Below are 24938 nucleotides of genomic sequence, written 5' to 3'. Positions count from 1 at the left end.
TTTTATCTAGTGATAAAGGCAGTAGGCTAGACACCAAGATATTGTGAGTTTTAGTCCCACTTTAGGCATGAAAGCCATGGGTGACCTTGGACACTAAGCTCGGGCACTAACTCTCTCAGTCCAACCTACCTCCTAGGATTGTTGTTGTGTCAAAAATAAGAGGAGGGAGGAGTAGTATGTTCTCTGGCTTGAGTTATTTATAAAAATAATAATAGCAGGATATAAATAAGGAAGTAAAAAATCTTTATCATTTGGTTTCATGTTGACCTTCACACTACAAAGTGGCTTTGAGCTTGTGATGCATGGCTGATTGTGGTCTTTGGAACTCTTCAGATCGTGGCTGTTGAAAACAAACAGAATTTTCCATCATTTTTAGAATACAATATCTTCAAGACAAGCCCTAACATAAGCATATCATATCATATCATATCACATCAAAACAAAACAAGAAATGAAATGACAAAATTTTCCAGCTGTATTTCACCTTTTGCCCCTTTTTCCTGAATGTTAAATATAGCCCTTGGCTTCCCAAAACTGCTAGCCTACTTTACATGGCAGCTGATGCCTCTGGATAAGTTGAAAAAGAGGACATTCATACTATTCAGAGATCTTTAAGCTAACATTGGTATTTGGTCATGAAAATTTAATTACATTTAATGTCTGGGGGAAAAAATTCAAAAGCAATTTATTTTCTTAGACTGACTGAGAATGGTCAGAAAAAATCAAAACAGCATGAATTTTAGCACTTCTGTTGTGAAAGACCATTTCAAAAAGCTTAAGTTTAATGTGTGAGTCCTTTACATGTCCATGTCCTACGTTAGGATAGGATTGTCTTTTATCCATTGATATGCTAGATGTGGGCCAGATTGTCAGCTTCAAGTCTAGACACTTGGCTACTACACTATTGAAGGACAAGTCTGGAAAAAGTCATAACTATCTCCTTCTAGGATAGATTTTCAACTTACTAACTGAACCTGAAATGCTAGGCCAAGATTTGTGTTATAGATGCTAACACTAATATTATGAACACGAAAATACAAGAGAGAATTCTTCTATTGGAATATGGATTTACCTTTACCTTGAGTAAAGATGCATTTATCTTTTACTCTGATAATGCTGCATTAATATGTCTGTGGAAGGAAGGAAGGAAGGAAGGAAGGAAGGAAGGAAGGAAGGAAGGAAGGAAGGAAGGAAGGAAGGAAGTTATTTGCAGTGATTACTTCTGATGAACAAATCTACAGGAAGCTTTTATTGATGGTAATAGACTGATTTCGGTCTGATTTCAAAAATGTTGCCAGATTTTAGAAACATTTTTATCCAACTGATCTTTTCCACAGACTCAGCAATAGCCTTAGAGTTGGCACCTTTGCTACAGACAGCTTTTTGTCTTAAATAATACAAGCCATGAAATGCTTAGAAGCTCTAAGCCACAGGGCCTACATTTCATTGCCACTTGTTGCTTAATTTGCCACCTTGCACAATTGCTTATCTAGCAACCACCAGCTAAGCCAAAAAACACCCAAATGACTTGCAGAAATGGCCAATTATTATTACACAATTACCCACTTTTCATCTGCAATTGCTATAATTATTCAAACACAAAAACTAACCACTTATACTACAAATACCCTTTTATACATACAATTTGTATGCTGGTACATTAGAAAAAAGAAAGAAAAAAGTGTCTAGCGTGGCAAAGAGCCTGAAAGCACAGAAAGCAGTAGGGGTTGGTAAGTAAACAACTTGAAAAATTCTGATCTGTGTGAAGTCATTTCTTTGCTGTAGGTCAGAAATAACTTAAGAATATTAATTATAGGTATTTATCATGATTTATACAGTTCTTTTGTGGGGTCTTGTCAGTGATCAAAGTTGCTTTTTGAATGCCTGTCATCAAATGGCCTAACAATGGTGGGGATAGCTTATTTGCTAAATCTAATATACCATTAAATTGACTCATTTCCCTCTATTCTCAGTCATTAGCATCCTGATAAAAGGGACAAAAGTTCTATTGGAACAAACTTGATTTGTTGCAGTCCGGTGTGCTAATTACATACATCTCAATTTACGGTTTGGATTATCTTATTTCTACACCCAGATTCACCACAAAGATGTGAGAGGTGCCCTGTCTAAAACTGGCAACATCTAGGAGAATGTGAACTAAAGGGAAATGGTTCATGGAGTATAATTTCTAAAATGCAACAAAACATTGACAATATAAACTTCTGAAGCCACAAACTAGTATATTTGCCTTGTTTGTCAGGCCTTGTAGCTTCTGTGAAAATTGGGGTGAAAATTTAAAGGCTCAAACCACCTAAAACAAAGAAAAACTTAATAGGAAAGTCCAATCCGAAACAGGCAAGTGCTAACTCCAATTATTTGCATAAAATGAAAATGATGGCATTTACTTCTCTTTTGTCTCTTTCCCATTTCTGAACTTTTATCCAACAATGGGGGCAAAACACTGTAATAGAAAAGAAACCAGGAATTAGCTCAATGGCAGATGAAGAGTTTCATGTCCAGGGATCACTTTTGATCTTTTAAAAAAGCTATTTAAAAAGAGAGGGAAAAAACCCGTTATTCTAACCGTACTAATGGAACAAAGTTATGTTTGAATAAAATGGTTTCTGCTATCACATAGACTTCAAATTGCAGATGATTTTGCTATCTACTAATTTCTATGTAAAAACTACAAATCTCTATTTTCATGATCTCCGTTATGGAAAATTTTTGCTCTCATTCCCAAAATATTCTGGTGCTATAGGTGATTGAAATATACTGTTGTCATCTCAGCATTTTTGATGTGTTGCCACACTGCATAAAACGTTCATGGAAAATTAATTAGTATTCTATAATAATAAAATAATAATAATAATAATAATAATAATAATAATAATAATAATAATAATAATAATAATAATAATAATAATAATAATAATAATAATGTATTAAACTTCTATGCTACTCAATTCCCAAAGATACCGGGCAGACTGAAGTAGTAACGTATCAGGATAAGCATCCCATAATCTTTACTGGGTTGAAATAAAACATTACATTTAATCAACAGGAACCTTGAGAAACAATTCCTGGGATTTCAATAGGAATCTCATTTCAGGTACGAATCTCTTTGGTTTACTAATATCCTGACCAATACCATCTCTAGTCCCAGTATAATGGGGACTATCACCCAAAGAACTGACACAAAATGCCTATTTTACATGCTAGTCCTCAAGGCTGTAACTATACTGAAAGCATTCCAAATACAGATTTTGTATGTATGTATGTATGTATGTATGTATGTATGTATGTATGTATGTATGTATGTATGTATTTATTTGTCAATCATATATAAGATAACAGGTAAAAGTATAAACATAATTTGGATACATGAAAAGAGTAAGTAAAAAGGAATATTAGGACAGGGGCGGTAGGCACACGGGTGCACTTATGCACACCCTTTACAGACCTCTTAGGAATGGGGTGAGATCAACAGTAGACAGTCTAAGCTTAAAGTGTTGGGGGTTTGGGGAAGAAACTATAGAATCAGGTAGTGCATTCCAGGCATTGACCACTCTGTTACTGAAGTCATATTTTCTACAATCGAGTTTGGAGCAGTTTACCTTGAGTTTGTATCTATTATTATTTGCTTGTGTATTGTTGTGATTGAAGCTGACGTAGACATTGAAAGGTAGGACATTGTGGTAGATAATTTTATGTACTATGCTTAGGTCAGACTGAAGTCGCTTTGAGTCAGTTTTGACTCTTAGTGACCATCCAGACAAGTCCATATAGTTTTCTTCGCAAGTTTTTTTTGGGGGGAAGTAGCTTGCCATTGCCTCCTTTATAGGGCTAGAAGAAAGTGACTGGCTTTCAGCTGGCTTTGTGTCTTAAAACTCATGGTCTTCCAGTTTCTATCCTGAGATCTTTAACCATTATATCAAAGTGCCCCTTCCTCTGGAATGCTGCATATCTTTAAAATGAGTTATAGGTTCTTCCTCAATTGTCAGGTCTTGAACCAAAAATCTTTCTTTTGCCTGATAAGAAGGGGGGGGGAAAAACACCATACATCTACTAGTTTGAGTAATTCAGATGTAATGTATACTTGTACACAATGAAGAACTTAATCCTAGAAATGGAAAACAGCTTCCAAGATCAAGCTGAAATAATAATTTAAAAAAAAAAGAACTGTCCCAGTTCCATTATTCAGAGCCCTTCTTTTAAATTAATTCTCAAGAATTAATTTAGCAAAAGAACCTTTTTCTGGACTTCTTTCCAGGATGGGCAAATGGAATAACTTAGAAATCCTATTCAGTGACCACTGAAACCATGAAGGGTTTTTCACTAGGGCACCAAGAAATCTATTGAATTTGTCAGCCTCAACCATGCTTCCCCATCCCTACTCCCTCCCCTTCTTTTCCTTTCTTTATCAAGCTGATATACTTCTGAATTGTTAAAAAACAGCTACTCAAAGGAGGATTTAACCGATTCTCATGGTGCTTCGGGTATGAGGGAGATATATTTATGTCTGGTCTATGTAGAGGCCGTAACACGGCTAGACCTAGGTGACCTTTATTCTCTCTTTCGTTCAAAAAGAGACGGCTGGAATGCAATTAAAATGCAGTGTTACTTTGCGGTAAAACCAGTTATTGTCTTCTCCCCTTTTTTGCCAGCTTTGTGTGAGCTTCCCAGCTTTAGCCTCCCTCCTTCAATGGTATCCTTTCAATTCTCATCAGTTCTAAAAAAAACAGCAACTTGTCACATCATATGGTTTAGTATTGGAGACATACTCAATTCTTAATCTCCCCCAAACTTTGTGCGATCTTGTTGAAAACTCAAATTAATAATTTTCACATATTGCTCAACTAAGCAAAATGGGTCCTCCCCCCCCCCTTTAATAAAATCAGATATCTTTTTTTGTTGTTGTAATATAATACATGATACATATCGATTAATGTGTCTGTGAGTGAGGTGTGCATTTGAGCAGCTCATATTTAACACTCCTATTTAAATGTCAAGCCTGAAATCAAACTGTAAATAATTATTTTGTTAAAAATTACTCTTTTGTGTAGGTGGCAGAATTCATATGCACTGAAACAAAGGGTTGATTAAAATCTAAAAACAAATTTACATTTGTAGGGAGTTGCAATGCTGTTGTTTTCAATTTGTTATATGCCTTTACCTGGCATGCTATTTCACCCTTCATGACACACGTCAATACCTCCTTTATGTCTGGCTATTACCACTCATTTAAAAATCTATTTTACATGATTCTTTCAGCCAAAAATGGACTCTAATGACACAGAATACAGAATGTGCTTCATAAATTCTCTTGGAATCAATACTTTGGCTGGAAATTTGTCAATCTCTCCAAGTCATGCATCATTAAACTTTACTGTTATTACAATGGACTGTGCATCAGAGTTCAGTACAAAGTGCCCCTTGGCCAAACATGCTTTTTTTTTTCCCCAAGCAAGAAAAAGGACAGATGACCTAAGTGCTTTTACCAACAGGCCAGTCCAAGAGTTGTCCAATTATTCAATATAAATGGTAGAAAAATCTCCAACAGATGAAAATTCACATGTCCGTGGTAGAACCATTTAGCGATTACTCTGGAGGAGTGGGAGATAAAGGCTGAATCTTTGGCAGTAGTGAGAGGCTAATTATGAAAGATAGATATAAATAGTTATAATCAGGGGTGAAATCCAGCAGGTTCTGACAGGTTCTGGAGAACCGTTAGTGGAAATTTTAAGTAGTTTGGAGAACCGTTAGCGGAAATTTTGAGTAGTTCAGAGAACTAGCAAATGCCACCTCTGGCTGGCCCCAGAGTGGGGTGGGAATGGAGATTTTGCAATATCCTTTCCCCAGGAGTGGGGAGGGAATGGGGATTTTGCAGTATCCTTCCCCTGGAGTGGGGTGGGAATGGAGATTTTGCAGTATCCTTCCCCTGCCATGCCCACCAAGCCATACCCACAGAACCGGTAGTAAAAAAAAATTGGATTTCACCACTGGTTATAATGCATAGAAAATAAGGATCAAGCAGTTAGAAGAAATGGGAATTATTTAAACTTTACTATTGTCTCACCATTCCTGCAAAGCATACTTTCTTAAGAGCTGCAACTGAGAAAATAATTTTGCTTCTCTTGGGTGGCCTATTATAAGCAAGAGCAGGGGTGGGCAACGACAGCCCCTTTATGACCTGTGGACTTCATCTCCTAGAATTCCTGAGCCCAGCTGGCTCAGGAATTCTGGGAGATGAAGTCCATAGGTCGTAAAGGGGCTATCGGTGCTCACCTCTGAACAAGAGCATTCAGTATTCACTGATTATTGCCGATTCATTATTCCTCCATCAGTTACTTCAGGTTGCAGGGCTGGAGGAGAAACCCACATGTGGAAACTTGCCTACCTTTCAGTTCTGTCTTTTTTGACACTCCAACTAGTTAATAAAAATCGAATAAAGAAGGAGACAATTTATCCTTTGCCTGGATCAACGGAACATTTCAGGCAAAACTTTGCTTTGTCGTTTAATCTTCAGTCAACAGCTGACTCCTGAAAAAAACTCATCCTGACCCCTGAAAAAGCAGTAATTATAAATCTTCATTATTCATTCATTCATATTTTTATCTGCTTTCATTATTTTGATAAATATCTTAGGGCAGCGAACATACCTGATACAACTTCCTCCTCCTATTTTACCCCACAACAACAACCCTATGAGGTGGGTTGGGCTTAGAAAGATTGACTGTCCCAAACACCCAGCAGGCTTTTATACCTAAGGCAAGACTAGAACTCATGGTCTCTCCGTTTCTAAACTGATGTCTTAACCACTAGGCCATGCTGCTTCATTAGAATTCCTCACTGAATAGAATAGAATAGAATAGAATAGAATAGAATAGAATAGAATAGAATAGAATAGAATAGAATTTTATTGGCCAAGTGTGATTGGACACACAAAAAATTTGTTTTGGTTCATAAGCTCTCAGTGTACATAAAAAGAAAAGATACATTCGTCAAGGTACAACATTTACAACACAAATGATGGTCATAGGGTACAAATTTAACACTTAATGATACAACATTTAATGATAATCATAGGGTACAAATAAGCAAACAGGGACAATCCATATCAATATAAATCATAAGGATTACCAGCAACAAAATTACAGTCACAGTCATAAGTGGAAAGAGATGGGTGATGGGAACAATGAGAAGATTAACAGTAGTGCAGATTTAGTAAATAGTTTGACAGTGTTGAGGGAATTATTTGTTTAGCAGTGTGATGGCCTTCGGGAAAAAACTGTTCTTGTGTCTAGCTGTTCTGGTGTGCAGTGCTCTATAGCGTCGTTTTGAGAGTAGGAGTTGAAACAGTTTATGTCCAGGATGTGAGGGATCTGTAAATATTTTCACCATATTCAACAATGCCATGTTCATATTAGTTTCCGGTTTGGTGGGAAGTGATTTATAAAATGGGTGGCTCAAGGAGATTCTTATTTATTTATGGAAAAGTAATAGCTAATGGGAGATTCATCTTAGACTGCAGCTAGTCCTCGTCTTATGACCACAACAGAATACAAAATTTCTGTTATTAAGTGAGATAGTTGTTAAGTGCGTCCCCGTCCCCCCCATTTTGTTTGCCACAGTTATTAAGTCATTCTCTGCAATTGTTAAAAAGTTGGTAATTTTTTTTTCTAGGACCCATTTGCCACCATCTAGACACAAGAACAGTTTTTTCCCCGAAGGCCATCACTCTGCTAAACAAATAATTCACTCAACACTGTCAAACTATTTACTAAATCTGCACTACTATTAATCTTCTCATCGTTCCCATCACCAATCTCTTTCCACTTATGACTGTATGACTGTAACTTTGTGGCTGGCAATCCTTATGATTTATTTATTTATTTGTTTGTTTGTTTACATTTATACCCCGCCCTTCTCCGAAGACTCAGGGCGGCTTACTATGTATAAGGCAATAGTCTCATTCTATTTGTATATTTTTTACAAAGTCAACTTATTGCCCCCCCAACAATCTGGGTCCTCATTTTACCTACCTTATAAAGGGTGGAAGGCTGAGTCAACCTTGAGCCGGGCTCGAACCTGCAGTAATTGCAGGCTTTGTGTTCTAATAACAGGCTTCTCTATTGCCTGAGCTATCCCGGCCCATATATTTATCAATTTATATTGATATATTGACCATCATTTGTGTTGTAAATGTTGTACCTTGATGAACGTATCTTTTCTTTTATGTACACTGAGAGCATAAGCACCAAGACAAATTCCTTGTATGTCCAATCACACTTGGCCAATAAAAATTCTATTCTATTCTATTCTATTCTATTCTATTCTATTCTATTCTATTCTATTCTATTCTATTCTTTATTTTCTTTTGTTGTGCTTTTTGTTTCTCAGCTCTTTCACATTTAAGGAATTTCTGGGATCTGCAAACTTTGGAATCAGCTGCCTAGTATTCTTCAAACTACCAGCTATTTTAATATTTTTTTTTATGAAGAGTTTGGGGGGGAAAAATAGTTCCCAGAACAGAAGAAGCTGCTCGTGGCCTGCATAAAAATATGAATCTAATCGTTAGCTAGGCAGAAAACATGTATTTTTTTATTTGTTTAAATTATTTTTATTTGATTTATTCTATTGGTTATTTTGTTGCGATAAGAGACCACCGCATGGATCTTAATTAGTTCTGATGTTTTAGTTATTAACTGTTTTTTATTAGATCATTGCACTTTTGCAACTTTCATATGTAACTGTTTATAATTATTGCCTGTCTTTCATATTCTTATATTTTAATTGCCTTTGAACGGATTGTTATTGCTTATTGAAAGTTGAACTATAAATCATTATTAATTAATTAATCAATTTCAGTGACTCTGATCGGAGTATGTCTGGATCCAATCTATTCCCAAAACAGTTTATATATGCATTGCTTATTTTTCTAAAATTATCCGGCAAAACATATTTGTAAAACAATATAATATAACCAGTATAGAAACAGAAGTATTTTCTAAGTGCAATAACAAAATATAACACCATCTAACTCAAAGTTAAACACAGACCTAGTAGAATCAGGAGTCAAAGATTAAACAACCCACAATTAAAAAATACCCCTATAAGTTGCACTTTTTAGCCCTATCAAAATAAGATGTCTTCAATTTGTAGTGACAGATCCACCAAAGGACCTGATTAATTTCATTAAGGAAAGCATTCCAGAATCCTTATCCCTTTCTTTGATGTTCCTTTACTTCTTCCACTGACTTACATTGGATATCCAAACTACCCAAATCTCAAAGATCATAAAGATGACAAATAAAAAATAATCCAAAATATGATTCATATAAACAAGTTAAGTATTCAACATCCTATGTGTTTGAAATGAAGGTGAACTTACATTTTGCAAGCGCAGCCCAAATGTGTAATGGTAGAAGAGTGTCTAATTTAACCATGATTGTTGGTCAGTTGGCTCAGCAACATCTGCTCTAGTTATCAGGACACAGGAAAAATGGGTCAGGGTTGTGTTAGGCTACACAGGTGCAAACAAATACTGTAAATTATTAACTTGATCCAGCATACCTGCTCCCAAGAGATTTTTAGGATCTAGAAACAGAGATGTCTATCTTTTGTTGCAATTTGCTTTATCCATAGTTTGTACAAAGGCCACAGTTAAACTTTATCATTTTCTAGTTCCTAGCCAAGTCTAATCCAGATAAAACCAAAAATACTCTCAGTAAACCATAGATTTGTATTTTGTTTTTAAGTCTCTGAAAAGGATTTAAAAGAAGAATCACCTATTTTCTGGCAGACAAGAAAGCTAAAAACGTTTCTCAAGTTCTCCTTGTCTGATGGCAAATATATTTTGCATAAGATTTTTTAAAAAAATGATATAGAAGAAGGATCTGTAAGTAACGTAGCGGAAAGTTTGCAATTCAGGAATGGAAGCCATTAATCTACTGACTATGCCACAAAGTGGCTAAATTAGTGCCATCTTCTCATTTTCAAAATGACAAATAAATAAGGACTAAATCTGAATTATAGGATATGCATTTCAAAAGTGTACTCCCTTCCCCCATCCCGCTCTCAATCTTACATAGTACATAGTGTATTTGTGTGTGGGTGTAGACGTAATTAAATTAAATAAGAGAAAGTTAAATGACATAATATTTTAGACATCAAATGGCTCTTTAATTGACCAAGTTTATTCCCCACAATACAGAGGATTCTGCTGAAGTAATATGGTGTTAGTAATTTTAGCATTAAGCAGACATTTCAAAAAGGTACCATTTATCTTTTATCAATAACCTTACGTTTTTCCTTACATATCTTTCAAAAATCCTAGAACACCTAAGGATTGGAAAAAAGCTGATATGGTTCCCATCTTTTTAAAAAAACAACAACAACAAGGAAACTACAGACCAATTAGCCTAACATCAATACCTGGGAAGATAGTGGAAAAGTTAACCAAAAAAATATATCAATGAACATCTAGAAACAAATAAAGTTATAACTAAAAGCCAGCACAGGTTTGTTAAAAACAGATCATGTCAAGCCAATCCTATTTCATTCTTTGACAAAGTGACTAAATTAGTAGACCAGCAAAATTCTGTGGACATAGCATATTTAGACTTCAGCAAGGCATTTGACAAAGTAGACCACAACCCACTTCTTGGTAAGCGAGAAAAATTGGGATAGACAGTATCACCACCAGATGTATTTGTAACTGGCTGACAAACCAGACTCAATGAGTAGTCCTTAATGGTACTACATCTACATGGAGAGAAGTAAGCAGTGGGGTACCACAAGGTTCCGTCTTAGGCTCAGAATTTTTCAATATCTTCATAAATGACTTAGAAGAGGTAATAGAAGCTGAATTCCTCTAACTTGCAGATTACACTAAACTGAGAGGAATAACCAACACCCTAGAAGACAAGCTCAGAATCCAAAAAAGATCTTGATAGATTTGAACAACTATCCAACAAAATAAAATTTAATGTGGAGAAAAGCAAAGTTGAACACTTAGGCAGGAAAAACCAAAGATACAAGTACAGATTAGGGTTTTGGCCCTAAGATTAGCCATTTTGGTAACTACAGCAGGGAGTTGTCATGAAGCAGATATTTCATGACATCACCTTCATCTCTTCCCCTGTCTACTACTGCAGGGTGTATTCCAATGTAACTAGTTCAGTTCAAAAGCAGCATTCTCCTTTTCTTTCAATATAAATCTTGTTATAGAGACCATCTTGCATGATTCAGATAAGGTCCGAGAACTAACCAGCTTTTATTGGCTACCTGAGATTGTTCTGGATATAACCCTTTCTTCCAATTGCCCATGATGTCCCTCCATGGCTGCTTTAGCTAGGGCTTCAGGGGTGACTGTAGACTTCACCTCCAGAGAAGCAGTCTCCTAAGGCAGGAGTCTCAACTTTGGCAACTTTAAGATTTGTGGACTTCAACTCCCAGAATTCCTCAGCCAGCAAAGCTGGCTGAGGAACTCTGAGGGTTGAAATCCACAAGTCTAAAAGTTGCCCAGGTTGGAGACCCCTGTCCTAAGGATTCCTTTATAAATCTTCTTCGGCAAGGAAATTCTTTTAAGTTCACTTTATTCGTAGTTAGGTATATACTGCCTACCTATACTGTGATCATACAGCCTGGAGCAAATTTCTATTGCTGAAATCCATCATCCAGTGCATTCAAAGGGACTGACTCTCAAGGAAGCATGTATTTGCAACATTATAATTTAAATGCCAAAACTACTGCATCAGTTGGCAGAAATGAAATAGGTGAATTCCTTTTCCTTGGTCTTTTCCTTGTAACTTTTTCAGTAGCTACAATCAAGGCCATTTGTAGACTGTCCCTTTCAGAAAACTGTTGACAGTTTTCAGAATAAGTATACTTGCTTCCAGTGCTTCCCACTTTAGCAGAGTCTAGATGATTGTAAATATTAGGGCTTAACTCCAAATAATGTTATAAGGCTCTAGAGAAAGATTTTGATCCTGTTCTTGCCACCACTTTTAGAAAGTGATTTTCCCATATGGAACAAACGATGTCAATCTTTCATCCTTCTGAAGGTGCTAACTGGTGTCTAAACTTAGTTTATGAGCAAAAAGTCAAGATGTGGCATTTTTAGTGCAGTTTCCATGGAACATTTAAAAGGGAGACACTCAGCTGCTGGTTGGGCTTCTTTTGGATGCAACTTTAGGGATGCTCCTAAGTTATTTTGGAATACAATGAGGTTTGATTTGTGGCTAAAACAACTGTTCTAACTATGGTATTTGTGTCAGCCCAGTCTATGTTTAAGAGAGGTCATGGATGTTTATCCTGTTGTCTGTGTCACATTTGGTAGGACACCCAGGGAAACCCATCAATCACTTGTTTTGCACTAAAACTGTAAGAGCAGCCCACTCTCCAATTTACTACTCAGGTAACTTAGGGCTCACCAGTGAGGGTAGGACAAAGTATGCTGACATATTTTCCTAAGGTACTCGAAGAAAGGTCAGCAATACAGATGTGAGGAAAAGCCCTAGGGCTGACGCCGCATTGCAGATTTTAAGCAAGCAAGTTATTTATTGTGGTCTGGTAAATGGGTCAAGAATTGAGGACCAGTTAAAATCCATGCTCAGTGTCCAATTAACAAATTCAGTTCCCATGTTGCTTCTTAGGTCTTGTTAAGACTTCATTTTAATCTCTTTTCCCTGAGGTAAATCCAGACATATGGAGATTACAATTCTCTTCAGTTCCCACCATGCAAAAGGAAACTGCTTAATGCTTTTTACATTAGAAAGTTGAAACACAGTCAACTCTTTGGTTTTTAAATAATTCACCTGGTTCCACACCTTTAAGAACAATATTGTTTAATTCCTGAAAAGCTCAGATTTAAAAAAAAATCAAAATTTTATAATGTAAGTGGCATAAAGTACGGTACATCTGATTTTCGTTACTCGCAATAAACAGTTAAATTTTGTATTAGTGACCACCTGCATTTTTTTTTTACTTTTAATTATTTTATTCCTTTTATGGATTGTATCTGGCTTTTAAGGATCATAGACTCCTAAGGCAATGCATGTAATGAAAGAAACTACAATAAAAATTAAGAAGACAGCAATTTCCATTAGCAGAGCAAAAATATAACTCAAGAAAAATCCAGAGCAGAGAATGCAATAGAAAGGCCTGCAAAGAAACAGTGGATTAAATTAGACTTAATGTCTCTGAGCAGCAAAAATCCAGAAGATAACAAAGAGAATCTTCTGGATTTTTTTCAACTCTGCTATAGCAGCCTCAACTAAAACACCAATGGAAATGACTTGCAGAATTCTGAATACTTAGTATATGCTGGTATCAAAAACAGCTGAGATGACTCTTCTCCCCACACGATTAAAGCCCTGTTCTTCATGTACATTGCACATGTAATGGATGCAAAACTGGTACAAGGTGTTTGTCCCTTAGATACAGACTCCGCCTTGAATTTTTTTTTTTTTTAACAGTTCCTTTCCCCAGATGCTTCTGTTTGTATTCCCTGGTTAAATTCGTTTAGCAGAAAGTATGAAGATTCTTGTGGCTGACCTCAAGAGAATTGGTACATCCAGGTTTCCAGTTAATCAGAGCCCAAAGCATTTAAACTTAATACAATTAAGAACAAGGAAGCAATCCATACCAACCAGCTGTTATTTTTTTTTAATTGCCTAATCACCAATGCAAAATAGCATCTGCTAGTAGAAAGAATAGAATAGAATAGAATAGAATAGAATTTTATTGGCCAAGTGTGATTGGACACACAAGGAATTTGTCTTGGTGCATATGCTCTCAATGTACATAAAAGAAAAGATACGTTCATCAAGGTACGTTCATCAAAGATACGTTCATCAAAGGAGGTTTTATTTTATTTATTACATTTATATGCGGCCCATCTCAGTATCGAAGGTGACTCTAGGTGAGGGGTCTCCAACCTTGGTCCCTTTAAGACTTGTGGACTTCAACTCCCAGAGTCTCTCAGCCAGCAAAGCTGGCTGAGGAACTCTGGGAGTTGAAGTCCACAAGTCTTAAAGGGACCAAGGTTGGAGACACCTGCTCTAGGTGGCTTACAATATATATATTAAGAAGGTTTTGACATTCTGCATTGGCATCTAGAGGACACCATATGTTGCATATTATGTGCCAACATAATCTCTCTCTCTCTCTCTCTCTCTCTCTCTCTCTCTCTCTCTCTCAAATGTATACAGCTGCCCAATTTATTATGACCCACAGTACAAAATTAAAAATGTCTTGACATTATCAGACTACTGGTGCAAATTGCACAATCCATGTCATTTTTGGGATGAAATCATGACCCCCATGACATCTCTTTCTCCCTTGTCCCTTCCCTTTGAAGATCGTTGTTGGAACAGCTTTTTCTGGCCTGCAAATTGCTGATCCTCAAATGCTGGTGATGAAGACCAAAATTAGTCATATTGTGCCACTTATCCTTCTAGATGTAAGGTTATGGGTACACCAGTGGTGAAATCCAAATTATTTTCCTACCAGTTCTGTGGGCATGGCTTGATGGGCATGGTGTGGCTTGATGGGCATGGCTTGGTGGGCATGGCAGGGGAAGGATACTGCAAAATCTCCATTCCCACCCCACTCTAGGGGAAGGATACTGCAAAATCTTCATTCCTTCCCCACTCCTGGGGAAAGCATACTGCAAAATTTCCATTCCCACCCCAGTCTGGGGCCAGCCAGAGGTGGTATTTGCCGGTTCTCCAAACTACTCAAAATTTCTGCTACCGGTTCTCTAGAACCTGTCAGAACCTGCTGGATTTTACCCTGGGGTACCCCTGGAGTACACACACACACACACACACCATACATACATACATGCATACATACATACATACATACATACATACATACATACATACATATCACAAGCTATTAAAGAAGAAATTCAAATTTCTTCTGGAACTTCTAAGTTGCAAATTGGCTGGGTTTTGGGGTCATTATTTGTTCTCCAGACTTGCCTAGGGCCCATCTGAAAAGACATATTCATATAGAGAGGCAAATGTTTAACAAAGAAGTTTTAGTGATGCAATTCAAGCAGGAAATTCTAAGGCAAAGGCTTCCTAACATAGTTTGCTAACTGGTTTCATTCCCTCTGTTGAGAACACTGAGTCAATTAGGTGTCACAAAGGTGAAACTTGTCCTGAGGTAGCAAGGCAGGAAGATTTTTGTGCTTATGCACAGAGCCACAGGCAGCATTAGAGAAATGCCTGTCAATTTCTTCACTCCTCCAGGCAGAAATGATAACATAGTTTAGTTTCAGATAGATGAGGTATCAATTGTTGAAAGTAGAAGCAGATAAGAGGGTGATAAATGTAGGACATATTCCATTTAAGTATCATTTTAACTGAGTCATAAATGCAATGGTGCGTTCAGTATTACAGGAAGTCTTTTTTTCAAATACACACCATTACTTATCCTGAGAAATGACAAACATGGTGCTAGTTCATCCTTTTACAGAATCATATATAATGGGAGACACAGGGGGCTGTGTTCATTGTGATATCCTCACACAAATGACACAAATTAGGTTCTCGTATCATTTTACAATATGATGTGACTGATGCAAATTACATAATGGCATAGTTTTCAATTATCCTGATGAACATGTCATCTTTTTTGCATCGTCATTATTTATACCAGAAGATTATGGAGTTATCCTATACATGCTTATATATTGTTCAATAGGATTTATTGAACCAGACAAGAGTGTTCCAAGAGGGGAAACTATAGTGAGCTATTTGCAAAAATTTTACTTGCATACATTTTACTTGATGCTATTAGAACGCTACCTGGGCATCATCTGCCAGTATGTGTTTGATAATTTTGATGTTGTTTTTTCCGGTGGAAGGGTCATATGGAGCAGGGGTCACCAACCTTTCAGACCTCAGGGACCACTAAATTCATACATTTAAATCCTGCAGACCACCAATATGATCAACCTAATGACCGGCTGGGTGGGCGTGGCTAGGTGGTCATGGGTGGGTGTGGCCAACTTGATGTCACTCATGTCGAGGGGTGCTTCTCTCAGCCCTCCCCTCTCAGCCTTTCCTCACCTCCCCGCCTGGGCTCCTTAGGGCCCCAACAGGAAGCAGTTGTTGGAGCTAAGCAGCCACCATGAGAAAAAGTTGGCAAAACAGCTCAGTTCAAATTGGATCTGACTGAGAAGGTGGCTCAGTAAAAGCACCTCACTAAGGACTATGAGCATAGGCTTTCCAAGCAGAGGGAAGATCTGCGGGAGTGCAAGGCCAGGTACAGGTGGCTGGAGGCTCAGTGGGCTGAGATGGTCAGCCAGTTCCAGGCCATGATGCAGTCCCACTGGAACAAGATCCTCTGGCTCTTCGCCACCAGTGGCATTTCCCTCCAGCCTTTACCCAAAGCCCTGAACCAGGAGGGTGAAGCAGACCCCAAGTCGGAATTTCTGTCCCCCTCTGACCCACACAAAAAGACCCCAAAGGAGGAGATTCTCTGCAGTAACACAAATGTTCATTGCACATATCTGCCCATAGTTTGAGGACCCCTGATTTAATGCAATATAAAAAATGCAAATAATTTTTCTGCGGACCACCAAAATTTTCTCGCAGATCACCAGTGGTCCACAGACCACTGGTTGGTGACCGCTGATATGGAGCAATTTCCATATGACCCTTTTAAAAAGTTTATGCTACTCTTTTAATGATTTAGTATTCAATTGATATTATTTTGTTTATAATCCTACTAGAACTATTGTCCCATGTAACTACAAAATTTGTTATATGTATTTGCATGTATCTTTTATCCTATTTTATATAAAATATGGAAAATGTTGTGTTGGTGCCTAGAAATTGAATAGGGTCTGGATGGGAGGAACAGACTTGGACATAACCTTTGCATATCTGGTTTCACCTATCAGCCCCTGAATTCTGGAAATTTACTTTCTTTTGCTCCTGGTAGTGTGGCCTTTCCTCAAATGGAAACTGTTTTCACTGTGGTGGTCCTACTGGACTCCTGACTGTTTATGGACGAGCAAGTGGCAGCCAAGAAGAATTTTGCACAAATTCATCTTGTTCACCAGCTGTGCCCTTTCATGGCTCAGCAAAAGTGCTATGTATGCCTTGATTCCTTCTGCTCAGGTTGTGGATTGTTCTTAATAATCAGTTGTGGAATTTATTTATAATTCACATTTCTAACACCTTTCTAAGGTGACTGGATTAACCTGGGTAGCAAACAGAATTAAAAACAATGGAATAAAGCAATTAAACCCTAGAGGCTGTTCCAGTGCAATAAACATCCACTACAAGCCCATCCTACCTGCCTTCCATTGAGGACCTGTATACTGCACAAATCAAAAAGATGGCCGTGAAAAGATCTACAGATCCCTCACATCCTGGACATAAACTGTTTCAACTCCTACCCTCAAAACGACGCTATAGAGCACTACACACCAGAACAACTAGACACAAGAACAGCTTTTTCCTGAATGCCATCACTCTGCTAAACAAATAATTCCCTCAACACTGTCAAACTAGTTACTAAATCTGCACTACTATTAATCTTCTCATCATTCCCATCACCCATCTCCTTCCACTTATGATGGTAACTTTGTTTCTTGTATCCTTACAATTTATACTGATATTGATTGTTTCCTGATTGCTTATTTGTACCCTATGACTATCATTAAGTGTTGTAAGTGTTGTACCTTGATGAAGGTATCTTTTCTTTTATGTACACTGAGAGCATATGCACCAAGACTAATTCCTTTTGTGTCCAATCACACTTGGCCAATAAAAAATTATATTCTATTCTATCCATTTCTCACAGAGAGAGCTCAAATTCTACAATGGGTCAGAGTCTGGACACAGAGCCAGATCTTCAGAGCAGCTTTAAAGGAAAATAAAGCCAGGTCATGTGACTTTCCTGGGGAAACACTCCTCCAGAGTGAAGGTCAGGCTTCCTGGGTCTCATCAGATGACACCTACTTAGTATTTCTAAACAATCTGATTTGGGCCTAGTGAGGTGTAATATGAAATGTATCTTTGCCTCGTGACATGCCAAATATTTAGAGTGCAAAGAGCAGCAAATATTGCTGGAAGAGCGAGGAATTGCAGCAAGCATGGAGAAAGAGATTTTTTTTCCCAGCTGCACTTTTGAGCAAAATATATACTCTGAATCCATTATTTGCACTGAGGAGAAAAACAAAGGTGTAGCTGTGGAAAAACTCAGTTTGGGTTTTTCTTTCAGCATGGAAATTCATTGCCTGCTTTGGGGCCACTTACTTTTTTTCCCAACCTAGCCAACCTTGCAAGATTGTTATGACCAAAAAAAAAAAAAAAAACCCTGGAAAAAAGGAGCAATAAGTATGCTGCTTTGGTTTCTTGATGGAAAGGCAGGATAGGGGAGTGGATGGGTTTCCAGATAGAGCATGGCTTCTAATTCAATATTTAATAATAATAATAATAATAATAATAATAATAATAATAATAATAATAATAATAATAATAATAATAATAATAATAATAATAATAGAATTAATAATAATTCAATAATATTAATTCAATAATAATTCAATAATTCTACAGAGGAATTATTGAGTCTGTCATTTGCACCTCTATAACTGTGTGGTTTGGTTCTACAACCCAACAAGACAGACACAGACTTCAGAGGATAATTAGAACTGCAGAAAAAATAATTGCTACCAACCTGCCTTCCATTGAGGACCTGTATACTGCACGAATCAAGAAGAGGGCCATGAAAATATTTACAGACTCCTCGCATCCTGGATATAAACTGTTTCAACTCCTACCCTCAAAACGATGCTATAGAGCACTGCACATCAGAACAACTAGACATAAGAACAGTTTTTTCCTGAAGGCCATCACTCTGCTAAACAAATAATTCCATCAACACTGCCATACTATTTACTGAATCTGCACTACTATTAATTCTTCTCATAGTTCCCATCAACAATCTCTTTCCACTTATGACTGTATGACTGTAACTTGTTGCTGGCAATCCTTACGATTTATATTGATATACTGACCATCAATTGTGTTGTAAATGTTGTACTTTGATGAACGTATCTTTTCTTTTATGTACACTGAGAGCACATGCACCAAGACAAATTCCTTGTGTGTCCAATCACACTTGGCCAATAAAATTCTATTCTATTCTATTCTATTCTATTCTATTCTATTCTATTCTATTCTATTCTATTCTATTCTATTCTAAAAACTGGCTAATGCAGTTGTATTAAGGAAATCTTTGAAAATAGGAATCCTGTGTGGCTACTAAGGCAACTGGCTATTTTTGAGAGTTTGGTTTTGGGGTGTTTTTTTTTTTAATGATTGGGTAAGTGGGGTTACTGCCTTTACCATTTGTTTGTGGCATTTAATATCAAACAACCTGCACTGGTTGTCATAGGTTTTGTCAGCTCTATCTATTTGCCCGTCTCTCTTCCCAAACTAGGCTTCCATATCAAGATGCCTTACCTTCTTGTTGTGATTAGAATTTTCATCTGGGATGCCACGAACTGCTCTCTGCATTCCTGGTGGAATCTCTCTTTTCCATCGCAGAGTTCAAAGTCGGCAGCCTGCATCAAACAAGAAGTTCCTTCCAATATTTCTTAAGATACTCTATAGCTTAGAGAAGGGATGGTTAGAACAGCTTCATCTATAAATCTGTGCCATCGTTCTTTGTTCCTTTTATCATCAGAGCCAAGAGTTCAACGATTACATATTTGAGTTCAATTTACAAAAGCTTACCACTGAGGTAAAAGTAATATATTTGATGTTTTTGATATAATCTATTTCGGGAACACTCCTGTCAATATCTTCCCCAATACACTGGTGGAATGTTAACATTTTCCTCTGACACTCAGCTACTTCTGAGGCACATTGATGATGAATACATACAGCTGGAAAGGAAATGATGTTTGGGTTCAAAATTGTCCCAGCTATTAAAATCTCGATGCTTGCAGATGGCAGTGGAGTAGAAATATTGCAAGTGTTTTTATTTATTGCAAACTTACAACAAACTGGAAGGGATCTGCATGAATAGTACATTGTTATGAAGCAGTTTCCAGTGTTAAACTGCAAATAATATTAGCATTGTAGCATAGAGTACTTTGTTTTCTTAACCAATGTTACCGTGCACTTCAGAAATGATAAGTGGTGTCAAATCTTTCTCCTATAAAATAAGACTTCTATTTTTCTTAGTCCAGGCGAATACAAAGAATATACGTGAGTATTTTGGATTGTTGTTTCTTTATTCTTTTTGCTCTAAAATTTTATGGTAGTCTAAAATTGTGGTGCTACAAAGTGAACTAGTTTTTGTTTTTTTTAAACACAATTTCAACATTTCTAGGTGGTATTTTTTAACTACGTATATTAAATTAAGATAAATTAGAGAAGTAAGGCAAGACATCATGGTGGTTTTCAACCTTGGGTAATGTTAATTTTGTATAATGCAAGAAGTAACGTTTAATGCTTCTTTTCCTAAAAGGAACCTTTTAATGAACTTGAGAAGGGATCCTGTTCCCTGATTAGTCATAAAGAATTATTTAATGTACAGAAGTCTCAGTGTATCATACTAGCTATCAGTGCAGACTAACTTGTTTGTTATTTAGTTTCCAGAAGTCATCTTTTTTGTAAACGTCTGGAATTTTCTGAAATCAGTGACATCTATTGAGAATTCATATTGATTGGATAGAGAAGAGGTCAGTAATGGGAATCATAGCAAATTAAAATTGGGTTGCTTTTTTCCTCAGTTTTCCTTTGTGACAGGGAGAGCGAACTATGGCCCTTTTATGATTTGTGGACTTCAATTCCCATGCTGGCTCAGGTATTCTGGGAGTTGAAGTCCACAAGTCATAAAAGGGCCCCAGTTCCCCACCTCTGCTTTATTAGAATGAAGCAACAGCAAGCCTCTATATCACGGGGGTCAAACTCAATCACGTCATGTGATGTATCAGTTTTTTGCCTTTGCAGAGCTGGAGTGGGCATAGCCTGCGTGTGATGCATCTGGCCTTCATGCCGCCAGTTTAACACCCCTGCAGTCTACATAATTGTTCTCAACCCACAAAAAGACTCATAAATATTTTTCTATATTCAAAGAGTTGTTTGTTAAATCAGTTCCCTCTAATCTCTGAAGAGCAAAGCTACAATGAAATGACTTTTCTACAGAGTATAAACAGTTTCTCATGCAGAAAACTCACATCTTCCTATCCATGTCTATGGAGATTCTCAGTCATCCAGGTCATGGTTGTCCCAAAGGTGCTTTTTCAAACCAAAAAACTCAAAGCTCCTTTGAGACATCTTCCTATCCAGTTCAGGTATCTTACTGGTTCCTTCAGGGCAGTGGTGAAATCCGAACCGGTCTGCTACCATGAGTACAACATGAATACATCATGAATACACCATGAGTGTGCATGCTCATGCATTGCGCACTGCATGCCAAGCATGAGCATAGGCAATGCGCACCAAATGCATGCAGTATGCACGCGCATGCACAGTACGCACCAAAAGGAGGCTTGGGAAGGTAAGTAGAACAGCGAGGGGGAGGGATCAGCTGTGCCGCGTGATTTAGCTTCACTAGAAAGCAGGATCAGCTCCACAGCCCTGCGGCACAGCTGATCATTGGAAATACCTGTTGTGCCTCGCTCGCCCCCCCCCCCCCCGCCGCAGCCGGGCCCCTTTCATCTCCTGCTATCTCAGCCAGAGACTGATAGTGCAGAAGAATGTCCTGGCATGCCTCCAGCCCCCAGCCCTGGCACCATGCCCGGACAAACCGAGCAAACAAACCTCCCTCCGATAGCATGTGCGCCTGAAGCCAGCCATAAGCTGGGATTACCGGCAGCTAGGGATGAAACGATGCAATGGATAGATCCACGCTGCCGGAGAATGGAGAGGCGATGTCAGCAAAAGGAAGGGAGGGGCAGGCCTGGATAAGTGCTGAGTCATGGAGCCACACCCCATGGCCTATATAAAGGATATACTTTCTGGCATTCTTTGGGTCAGGCAAAGTCTAATTTGGATTGCTGAAGTCACATCCTGGTCTCCTGCCTGCCCTGAGTACTCTGACAGAACTTTGGCAAAGCTGCAGAGGCTTTGCAGCCACGCTTGATACGGACTTCCCCGACCCAGCCGTCAGAGGAGGAGTGGGACACGACAATACCAGTTCGTAGGAACCGGTAGCTTTTTTTAACTACCAGTTCGACCAAATTGGTAGCTTTATAAACTACCAGTTCAACCCAACCAGTAGTTAACTACTGGTTTGTCCAAACCGGTAGCTTTTTTTAAACTACCAGTTAGTTTTTAGTTCTTATCAATACCAGTTCACCCAAAACGGAGCGAACAGATAGCATTTCACCCTTGTCATAGGGGCTTTAGAAATGAGTAAGATTAGGTTTTTAATTGAAATATAATCGGTCTGATTAACACAATATGTATGTTTGCAAATATGTTGGTTTGTGTTTATCCTGATCAATGACCAGTGTTCAGTGTTCCATATTTTCTTACTCAGAGCTGTTAAAAATGGCTGCAAATTATATTAGTACATATGGTTTCATATTTAACTATTGAAATGAAGCCCATTGAATGAGACCATACATGACTCGGTCAAGTTAGGCTTCAGTGGTAGTGAGAAGTCAAAGGCAGGTGGCACTAGCTGACTCTGCACTGAACTATTTGAAATGGAGATTCCAGAATGAGGAGACAGATTGATAAAAACAGCTGGCTGGGTTGCAATTTCACTTCCATACACTTGTATTTGGACCTTATTTTGTAAATGGCATGCATAGAGTATGGATGATAAATGCTTTTTTTTCTTGTCATTAAGCCTCTCCTTGCTAATGTTAGGAACCACACTTGCACGTTTGTGTCCTGAAAGATTTGTCGAAGGTTTGCAGACAGGTTTTGCTTCAAAGCCACATTCAGATTTTCAAAGCATACATTTTTTCTCAGCAGGCTAGAGTGATGAAGGATGCCAAAAAGTGATTTGAAATTCCCAGCAGACTGGCAAATGGCAGAATCTATTAAATATCTTCCTTTCTGTCTGTCTTTTCTGTCATTCTTTCTTTCCAGCTGATGCATCGATGCCATCTGTTTAAAAATGTTGCTTCCCCACCGTGAATATTCCCATTTATTCAGGAAAGTGATGCAGTTGCTGGAGTCAAAATGATGAAATACATTAGCATTAGTAGACATTTGGTTTCCAGATCCCAAAGCTTCCATATAGCAAACTGTATTCCAGAGGTTTTCCTATAGAAAGTATGGTTTGATGTTACAATTATTTTTTCCAGATGCTGTACACAAGTATGGGTTTAGAGCTAGATGCATTAGCTGGAAGAAAACCAACCAAAACATGGGACTCCCATTTCCCTCTTCCCATTTCTTCCTGCATAGACAATAATGCCAAGTTTAGGGTCACGTTATTCAAAAGTTGGCTTGCTGTAATATTTGTAGGAGAAGCCTTAGAACACTTTCTGGTATATTCACAACCTATAAAACAATTCAGAATTTGAAGCTGGTTTACACTGAGACTTCCCAGAGTTGCAGAAATCATTTCCCCAAAAGAAAAAGAGAGCACGTATTATTCCAGCTGGTATGTTAAACTAAGTTTTGTCATCATGGGCAAATCCAGAACCATAGAAATAGAACCATCTGAATGAATCATGGAAACTTTTATATGTGTGGTTTAGAATGCAGGTTTTCTTTATACTCAGAAGCCTAAACAGCACAGCCAGAACCTGGAAACTACCAGGGAATAGCAAGGCTTGTTTGCTGTTGGTTAGACTGAGTTTCCTTTCTTCTTAAAGAAATGTAATTTGGTCTTGTAGGGATCTTTCTAAAATGTTGTTACTGATAATGCAAAAGGAATAAATGCTGTACCATGAGCTGAATTAGTTCTTAATCCTTTCTTATATTGACACTAGAAAACAATCTAGCTAATTTTGCTCTCCTTTTCTGGTTAGACATTTGATTGAAGCTCACGTTAAACACAGCAGAAACAATACTCGGTGATTTGAAAGAAACAAACAAACAAAAAACCTTTAGACCAACATTTTAAAAATCTCTAACAAACACAGACTGAATAATAAGATTTAGGTAGATAAACTATCGTTCATATTTGTTCAACACTTCAAAGTCCCTTATAATCATTAACATCCTTAAATAATGGTCAGATTAAGATTACTAGTCCTGTTAAAGAAAATAGGAATCAAGTCTAAGATACAGTGAACTGATGACAGTTATACAGAGTTGGGATTTGAGCACCAGGTACAGTCATAAATTACATGCTGTACCTAGCTGAACCAAAACTTATTCAAGTTAATTGTAGTTGAATTCCATGGTATTCTCACGTACATGAATATAGCACGGTATTTTTCATCAGGACGGAAAAGGTTTGAAGAAATGTGACTCATTATATTGTATGTAGAAATTCTTACAGATTAGACAGTTAACTTTAGCAAAGTTAAAGATTAGGGACATATGTATTTCACATGTTAAAAAGTATTTATGGACATAGTTGATATACTTTTTGCCTTGTATCCCATACAATTTTAATATGTGAAACTTTATTACTTCGCTACCAAACACAACAGAGAGACACACAATTGCTTTGAGTGCCTGTACGTTTTAACATATAAGGGAGATGAAGTCTTCCAATATTATATTTTAATCAAATTCACATTACGTTAAAAAGTGCTAATTGTCCACTATGAATTATTTTACCTGTAATTATTTAGTGGCAGGAAACTTGGCTGTAACAGGAACGTTTCTGGTGTTGAGTTAACGACTTAGCTATTTCCTTTCGTTACAAAAAAACAACAACTGAAGATGGAGACAGGAAAAGGTTCATTAAGAAGAAATGCCATAGTGTTCATTTCTAATCAGCACTTCCCAAATAATGTTCCTAACCATGACCCAAGA

The 24938-nt window shown here is 37.5% G+C and overlaps 1 long non-coding RNA gene across 1 annotated transcript; it reads right to left on the bottom strand.

Annotated features, from left to right (window-relative positions):
* Positions 1–236: 236 nt before the first annotated feature.
* LOC131194238 (uncharacterized) lies at positions 237–24938 on the bottom strand. Its single transcript, XR_009154123.1, has 5 exons — positions 24741–24938; positions 19500–19600; positions 9395–9482; positions 2406–2461; positions 237–340 (listed from the first exon to the last, which is right to left on the bottom strand). It is a non-coding gene; the product is annotated as an uncharacterized LOC131194238 (long non-coding RNA).

The sequence above is a fragment of the Ahaetulla prasina genome, chromosome 3 (assembly GCF_028640845.1).
Source record: "Ahaetulla prasina isolate Xishuangbanna chromosome 3, ASM2864084v1, whole genome shotgun sequence".
Taxonomy (NCBI): Eukaryota; Metazoa; Chordata; class Lepidosauria; order Squamata; family Colubridae; genus Ahaetulla; species Ahaetulla prasina.
The sequence above is the reverse complement of the archived record's forward strand: the minus strand, read 5'-3'. Positions and strand labels throughout refer to the sequence as shown.